This window comes from Oxyura jamaicensis, chromosome 1 (genome assembly GCF_011077185.1).
Source record: "Oxyura jamaicensis isolate SHBP4307 breed ruddy duck chromosome 1, BPBGC_Ojam_1.0, whole genome shotgun sequence".
In the NCBI taxonomy this organism is placed as follows: domain Eukaryota; kingdom Metazoa; phylum Chordata; class Aves; order Anseriformes; family Anatidae; genus Oxyura; species Oxyura jamaicensis.
The window spans coordinates 107,509,564-107,518,430 of NC_048893.1; the positions used below are offsets into that span (position 1 = coordinate 107,509,564).

The 8,867-nt window shown below is 40.8% G+C and overlaps 1 long non-coding RNA gene across 2 annotated transcripts; it reads left to right on the forward strand.

The window, feature by feature from the left end:
• Nucleotides 1–297: 297 nt before the first annotated feature.
• LOC118160692 lies at nt 298–8,669 on the forward strand. Of its 2 annotated transcripts, XR_004747634.1 has the most exons (4): nt 298–755; nt 972–1,179; nt 5,641–5,840; nt 8,555–8,669. It is a non-coding gene; the product is annotated as an uncharacterized LOC118160692 (long non-coding RNA). The 2 variants fall into 2 exon arrangements; XR_004747635.1 differs by lacking the exon at nt 972–1,179.
• The last annotated feature ends 198 nt before the right edge of the window (nt 8,670–8,867 follow it).

The window sequence follows — 8,867 nt, forward strand, 5'->3', positions numbered from 1 at the left end:
GACAGAGCCGGGCTCTTTTCAGTGGTGCCCAGTGCCAGGACTAGAGGCAGTGGGCATAAACTGGAGCACAGGAGGCTCCATCTGAACCTCAGGAAGCACTTCTGTGCTATGTGGGTGACTGAGCACTGGCACAGGTTGTCCAGAGAGTCTCCCCTCCGTGGAGATACACCAAAGCCACCTGATCATGGGCCTGGGCAGCCCTAGGTGTCCCTGCTTGATCAGGGACCAGGGGTTGGACCAGATGACCTACAGAGGTCCCTTCCAGTCTCAGCTGTGCTGTGACTCTGTGAAGGAAAAGGGGAAAAGAAACAGTGTGCTCATCAGACAAATTCCTTTTGAGAGTACATTCAAGAAGCTCCTACTTTCCAGTGTGAGAAATCCAGCTCCAAAGTGTTTCTGGAAAAAGTTGTGAGTTGTGGATCACCGGCTTTCCAAAGAAGGGAGAGGAAAAGCAGAAACAACAGGAAACTATCAAGCAGATTACCGTATCCTAGGCAATTCCTCATAAGACAAAAGACTAACGCAGAGCTGAGTTATCAGGAAATGACACTACATAATCAATCCCATCATTTCTATAACCAGTTCCAGGTTTGCAAGTACCCTTTCCAATCTAAACCTGCTGTTTTCAGCAACTTTCATCCTCCAACAGGAGACGACCGCTACTTCGTGCACCATCTAATATTTGTGCACCATCTGACATTTTAGTTTTTGGAAAGAGACTCCATCCCAGCCAGACCCAACACAGAGACTTGCAGGTACATTTCTCTCACTCTCTCTATATATACCTTTTTTTATTTTTTATTTTTTTTTCCCCCTCATGTGGATGGCGATACCTTCTTCTGTATCTTTTATGCATTGGGTTGCCTTTTGCTGCATGTAGCTGTTCTGGACTCTTTGTGACTTTCACAGAATTAACTAAGCTAGACTTAAAATTAAAAGTAGAGTTAAAATTGGCCTCCTTTTCCTTTCAGTATGAGTTGTTCGCTTGAACCATGACTCATCATGGCTCGCAGTCACACCCAAGCAAACGATGAACGGACTGGCCAATCGCTCGGGAACAGGAGGAAATCCAGATAGGCACGGCAGATGGGCTAAGATTGGCTGCCTCCTCTTGCTGGATCACCGCAGTGACATACATGTTTGTAATCACTCCAGCTTCTCGACTGAGGCTCCAGCTTGGTAATCAGTACCAGAAACTGAACAGCTTCTGTTGTGGGGCATTTAATTTGCAGTTCTAAACAGAAGCAGGCTCTGAATCAATTTTTCTTCTGTTATGACAAATGGGAAAGCACACAACCTCAGAAAAATAATTTTTTTTTTTTTTTTTTTTTTTTTTTTTTACAGAAAGCTGTAGTAACAGTACAGTTAATATGCTGAACAGTCAAACTCTTTTCCTGGCAAGTCATTCTAGGATCAATATAGAAGCAGTAGGTTACAACAAGAACCTTATGTTGTGAAATTAAAACCTAGCCAAGTATTTGAATGTATCGTATTCTTTCCTAATTTTGGTATGCTTTCCAGTCTTAGCCAAGTCTTCAAATGCATCATTCACTTTTGCAATCATCCTCTGAAACAAAAGCAAGCCACATGATCATAATGAAGAACTTGTTTAAGCAAAACAGTACTTAGGTACTTAAAAAAATTATACCATACTGCACAAGATCATGTGCTTTCAAGTCTTTTTGCCACTGTTAGGCATCTCCAAAAGCAAATGCAATTTCATTGTTCACTGTTCAGCTCCTGATATATTTCTGATATTCTGAGTGTAAGTCCTTCCGAAGTTTTCCATCAAATAATTTTAAAATTAATCCTTCTTTAGGCATTAGACTCAAAAGGCAAATATGTTCAGATAGACTGGGATGACAATTCATTTCCATATTTTCTTTCAGAGTCCTTGAAATGTTTCTGTCTGATGCCAGAAAACCTAGCCTTTTGAATCATTTAACCAGTGTTTTTGTTGTTCATCTGTCTGTCTTGGTTGTGTCTGACCTCTGTAATGATTGTAATAGAAAAAACATTCAGCTTTTCTTTCCTTTCTTCACTATGACTCAACATCCTTCTCCTCTCAGGGGTATGACTACAATTTTTAGGGAATCAGTCCAAAGTTTTAATGTTTCAAGTATGGCAGAGATTTTTGAATCTGCTGTGAGAGAGAAGCCACTTCTTTCCTACCTTCAAGGATCTCACCCACAAGTATTTTTGTTAAGAACACTGAGGGTACCTCCTTCCACAGATAGAGCAAATGTTTCACAGGTTTTCATCTGGGGGAGAGAGTGTGCATTTCTCTAGAAGAGCAGCAAACCAGTGCTCCAGATATCACCGATAATCTAGCACTAACGAGCAGACTTCTCAGTTAGAGCAGTTTAGAGCGAGAGCAACATAAGAACCCCAGGCTTGACACAGATGGGGAGAGTGATCTACCAGCTCTTAGCCCCCCCTGAAGTAGGAGTGCGTGGAGGGACCATCAAAGTTGCTAAATTGGGAGATTATCTATAGACTGTACTATGTGTTAAAGGAAGCAGACGGACTGTTCAAGGAAAGGTTGGACCTGGTGTTTAGGAAGATGATTTAGTGGGTGACATTGGTGGTAGGGTGATGGTTGGACCAGGTGATCTTGAAGGTCTTTTCCAACCTTGATGATTCTATGATTCTTCTTTCCCTAGTACCACTAAGGGTATTTTTAAGGTGGTGTCTCCCTTTCCCAGCATAATCTTTTCATATAAAAGGAAACACATAAGCAACACGGTGTGTTATGCATTTAGTTTGTGAAGGAGCACCACAAGGTGTTTCACCAGGTCTTCCTACATCTTCCCAAATACTCACCACTTCCACGAATCTGTTAGCAAATCTGTATCTGGCTGAAAACAGCTTCTGCTGTTTTCAGGCTTTGTGGTTTTCTGCTGCACTGCACTAATTCATTTAAAATCCACACAGCTGCTATCCCACAGCATTACTTGAGACTGAAAATGCTCATCAAGCTCCGGACAGCATACACTGGCTTTCCCACAAACACCGAAGTTTCCTCCCAAGCTTCAAAAGAGCCACTGTGTGATAATGCGTGGCCTGGACAGTCTGACTGCAGCAATCTCACCTCCCAGGCACTTCTGGTCTTTTCTCAGATCCCTCAGATCAGCCATTTCTGCCAGACAAAATTACAGCTTTTACCATTTTCTTCTCCAGGTTTCCAGGAAAGCAAATCCATTTTTTTCATGGATAAATCAATTGTTGTCCTTTTTCCAGCGAAGTACCTGGATGGGTCTTTTTAGTTGTCCTGCTGCATTTCTCATTTGTTGGTCTCTTCATACACCTCCTTCAGCCTATGTAAGCAGACCTCTGGTGTCCCACAAGTAGAAACTTTTAAATATGTTTCCCATATTTTTTTTGCCATTGTTTACATGTGTACATTGTTTACTTTAACAGCATCCTCTCCCTCCTCCCCAAGTCATTCTTTTCAATTAAAAACAAAATACCCCCCCCCCCCCTTTTTTTTCCCCTGTGGAAATATTACTGTTTAGTTTAATGATGCTGTTTTAAAAAATATATCTGAAAAAAAAAGAAAAAAAAAGTTTAAACTGAGAGACCAGTTTTCACTTTAAGAAGCTTTGACAATAATTTGGACCAAATTAACTTTGAAATAATCACTTTTATAATTGTGTTTTTAAAGGACAGTCTAATAGAATAGGATTCACTTCTAGATGAAAAACATTTTCCTCTCTCTCTCTCTCTCTTTTTTTTTTTTATATAAATAGGGAATTTAAAAATATTTTCCTGTGAGTAATAGTATGCTTTCCCAGAATGAACAAAAGACTTTTGTAAGCAAGAAAACCATAAAAAATAAGCATGTGTGTTCTTAAGAATTAGAACAGTACCTCACACATACAGCAAAAAGACGGTATGGAAATAAATTTGCTTTGCTCCTTCGCTTACGTACTTGTAAGAAAATGTAGGAAGTCTTCAAAGGCTTTCTAGAAGAATTTGTTTGAAGACTAAAAATAATTTTAAAGTAAGAGGTAGATATTCAGCTTATACATATTGACATAGCCCTGAGGTTTAAGTCACTTAAATGCATTACATACTACTTAGCTACTTGATAGCTAGATTTACAGTAAGAAAATGCAATCTAAGTGGAGATTAAAAACCGGCTTTTGCGTTTGCAAGTTCACAGGAGGGAGCGGTTTGGTTTTCTTTTACCAGAGTGCAAATGGACTGGTCTGCTGCGTGACGATATGGATGTGTGAGCAGCAGGGTCCCCAGCCTCTGGCCCATGAGGGCCAGGTGGCAGCCTCCTGCAGGAGGTACTGGAACTGCTGTGCGTGCATCCATTTGTTTTACTGCTTATGATAGTATGGCGAGTGCTTCCAGGAAAGCATTGGACCTGCCCCCTCTGTAGCGCGTTCAACCTATGCATATGAAACAGGTGTCTAGGACAGGTCTGTTACAGCTGGTTTACTGTATGCTCATTTGGCTTGTGACCAAAAGTGCCAGGTTCATTGCATATGTCTCATCAGTCTGCTACAGTGTAGGTACGGGGCCAAGGGCAGGAACCCTCTTCTGACGGTAAGTGTCTTGCTCAGCCAGAAAAAGCTGGGCACAAAAGGAAGGGGATGGGGCCTTGGCATTTACTTTTCTCAATGACTTTTGCTGATGTTTTGGATATATTCTGATCCCAGCATCCCACAGAAGGTGCAGATTCAACTCATCCACAGTCCTCTGAGAGTTATCCACCTAGCCTAACCCAGTTATCTGTTCCCACCACAGACAAAGGAGCGAGACAGGCATCTCCAAAAGGAGTTTCATCACACCTGTCTCAGACACCTACCATAGGAAGGGGAAAATTACCCTGTGGAGATGCCTATCAGGTTCCATTGACTACACAGGAGCCTACATAAGTAGCTTAGACTAGACAGCTAATATTTAGATGGGTAAAGATAGATGGGATGAGTCTTACCTTTAGCATTGGAATATGTTGCAATTCAGCTCTGGAGAATTTATTAGCCAAGTTTCTGCTGTATGAAACCAGCTTCAGCATAGGAACTGAGGGCAAGGGCAGAGAAGATTAAACACAATATTAAAGATGTCCCAAATGTTCCTTGTTTTAGGCTGTGCCTGTTTAACACAAAAACTCTAAACTATACCACATTCATCCATCTGGGCCATTATCCCCATGCAGACTAGTTGGAGCTCAGTGAAATCCAGCCACAAATTAATACGAGCTGAGACCGAGCTGAGACTGGTGCACCCAGTGTGTCTGATGCAGTAAATGACACTAAGGAAAAGATAACGATATTCACGCTTCTTAGGGAAATAAAAGCATCTGATATAACGGGACTTAAAATCCCATTGTCTTCAATGTATCAGAAAAAAAATCTACTGCAAGAAAGGGCATTATTCTTCATTTTCTTCTAATTGCAGTCTTTTATTATTATTTCTTCTCATACTCATTAATTCTGTGAGCATTTATAATTCCGGTTTATAAACTGTTTAATCTTTAAAACATTCATTATTTATCTGCAGGAAGATCTACTTCCTTATTTTTCAGCTTAGCTCCCAGATCTCCTTTTTGCTGGTTTTACTTCTCCTTTTTAGGAAAAAAAAATGGACTAACTTTTTTTTTATTATTATTATTTTCCCCCTCTCCAGTTGTGTCTAATTTCAATGAGGAAAGTACTTACTCAGTTCTTCAGTCTGACTATGAGTGAGAAACAAGCTATTACACCATAATTTCTTTCTCTATTGTGTGGGAAGTCGGCATTGCATCATCCCTAGGACTGAGAACAAGAGATGAAGATCCCTTCTTGGTGGGTGCGGTCCAAGGTTTGGTAGTCTATCTTCAAGTCAGAGTTCTTTTTGTTTTGATTTATTTCTTCTCTCTTCTTTTCCTCACTTACAAAAATTTTAAGTGTAAGATCAGAAAATAAAGAAAGAAACAAGAAAAACAAACAAACAAACAAAAACAACTCTTACCCTAGTGGTATTTTAAAATTTCTGCTTATGCTTAAGAACTGAAATCATTCCCTATTCTGTAACTCAACTTTTATCATTTAATTTTTTTTTTTTTTTAAGCTGCTTCTTTCACGTCTGTGTACTTGGGCATTGGGAATTGTCAGCATGTGTAAAGCCATGAGGTGGTAGAAAACATAAAGAACCACTATAAAAACCGAGATTCAGAATACATTATTATTAAAAATGTAAGAACAAGCGTTACCCAAATCTCAAGCATAAAGACACTGTTTGGATATCATAACCAAATAGTTGTTCTTAAAGATTTTTGCCAACAAATTGCTTATGCTATTTTGTAATGAAACCCTGGTTGTGCCTGTGGAATGTATTGGGCAACTAATTAATAACTAAAATAAGGACTAAAAATAACTGAGTGCCGTCCTAAGGAGGTGAAAAGCAGTTATCAAACAGTCAAAGAAGGAAAATTGGTATTAGCCTCTACCAAAACTGAAAGTCTCAGAACTTTGCTCGATACGTTCTTCGTCTGAATGGCAGGGAAAACCACACCCTCCCTTCATGATGTGCGATTTTGCTAAATCCCGCATGAGATCATAAACATTGCATATCTTCATTTTACAATACAGTTGCATTTAGCAAATTGGGGCCACCACCAAATTCTTGCTTACTCAAAATACAGGAGCTGTATAAGCACAGGATTACCAGTTCTGTTACACGTGAAGGGAACTGTTAGAGGAGTTATTTCTGTTTACAAAGTGTTGGATATAACTTGTTCCTTTAGCAGAAATGCACGTGAGCAAATTTGTCAAGAGAAATTCCAGGGAAAAGTAGGGAGTGGAGAGGCAATCCTTCCTCCTACCGGAAGATTTTTCTCAGCTAACAGGTATTGTTCTTCCTTCACGGAATGCTCACAAAGTCAATTTGTAAAACAAACAAACTAAGGCTGTAATTATATATATGTACATACATACATTATATTAGTAATTGACTGTCCAATTTGCTTTTCAGTCAGCAAGTACTTTCATGTCTTCCGCTCGTGGCCCAGTACCATCCTGCTACAGTTCTCCACCCTCTTTCAACCACCTCTTTTGACCCGATACCCTCTGCTTCATTAGCTCCAGTGTAACACACGCGCAGCATTTTCATCTTGGCCGTTAGCGTGGACTAACACATGGGTGTTATAATTCTGTTTGCTCCAGGCCTTTCAGAGAAAGCCTTGCTTGACTAAATCTCGTGTACAGACAACACCGAAGGCTGTTTGTTCATGTTCTTTTATTTGTTCTGCATAGTCGTCAGTTACAAATGACAACTGTTACCCGTCCCACATTAAAGGCTCTTAAAGAATCCAGGAACTTGTAAAAGTAAAATGAAAGGTGTGTCACTTTGGAAGATGCTTAAAGTTTACGTGCCTACAGCAGGCATAACAAAAAGCCAAAGTGACTTTCACCTGGTGGAAACCTAGACAAGGTGTTAACATCTATCTCCGATGTTGTCAACTGAGGAAAAGACAGCTTGCATTTGGCAGACTTTTCCACCTGAATGCAGAGATTACAAATAAGTACGTCAGTTCCTCGGGGGCTGGGGCAATCGGGAACCCTTGGATAAACAACCTGGAACTGCTACTCAGGGTCTGGTTGCAGATCTGCTTTCACAGCGCTTCAGGTTGTTATTTTTATTTTGGGTGGTGTTGAAGATGTGTGACTAAAGAAATGCTAACAAAATACACCTTTCAAAGTGGAGACTAAAGGTGCTTAGAGAAATGATCCAAGGAAACATGAAGCCTGCCTGTGAAATACAGCCACTCCTCACCTAAGTCTCATTCAAAAGCAAACAAAAACAACAAAAAAGTCAATAAATCAGCAGGGATTTCCTGTCTGTTATCAGTTTTAATTTGGTATAATGACTATTGAAGAAAGCTATTGAAAAATTCCTTTCTAGGTTGCAGTGGAAGTGAAACCGGTGAATAAGGGCTCCCCAGTTCACTGGGTGGGGGCTGGAATCAGCTGGAGGTCCTTCAGACCTCCCATCCGTGTGATTTCTAGCTCCTTTGCCACTGAAAATAAAGAAGAGTTTCATTATCATCCTAATGGTAACTCTGAAGAACAGGACTATTAATACAAGTAGGAGTAAAGTAATATATAAAAGTATGTTTTTGACACCCAATGCCCTTCAATAAACATTTTTTTCCCCAACGGCTTCATCTGTTTCTGAATTATGCAAGGTCAGTCGTTATGCGCAGACACGAGGGGAACTCCCTGCCCTTTCATGCACACCCACCACCGCTAAGCATTACCAGTAAGGTTTTTACTCATACCTCCCCCCAAAATTCCCAGGGGGGGCAAAAAGAGGTGTAGAGCTTCTGCTGTAGAAACAGCCTTGGGAAGTTACGGGGCATTTAAATACAGGGTAAGAAGTGTGTATTTCATATTTTCTTTTTAAAAATGTAATTTTTATGGAGCATAAATGGAATTCTGTAACTTGTATGTAAGGAAAATTGTTAACTCTGTTAGAATTTCGTAATACAATGATGTTCTTGTTGGTGTTACTGACAAGGAAGCTTTCACAGCTGACATCATTGACGTTTTATTTTATTCAGGATATGCAGCTTCTGGAAGGAGACTGTGGCATCTGCCCTCTGTGGCATCCTTGAACAGACAAGCAGATGGAGTTTACCCCCCTCCCGTGTGGCCAACAGGATCCCCGCCCCCAGTCCCCCCCTTTTAATACACGGCAGAGGTGGGTCCTTTCTGCGTGACACTAACTTTCCCCCAGCAGTGCTTTCAGGACGATAACTGGGGAGAACGAGCTGCCCTTTGGCTGTTTATTAGCTTTACACCGCGCCACAGCCGCACGGCGGGGGAGGCTCCCCTCACACCCGCGGACCTCTCCTCAAAGCCCGGGGGGGCCCG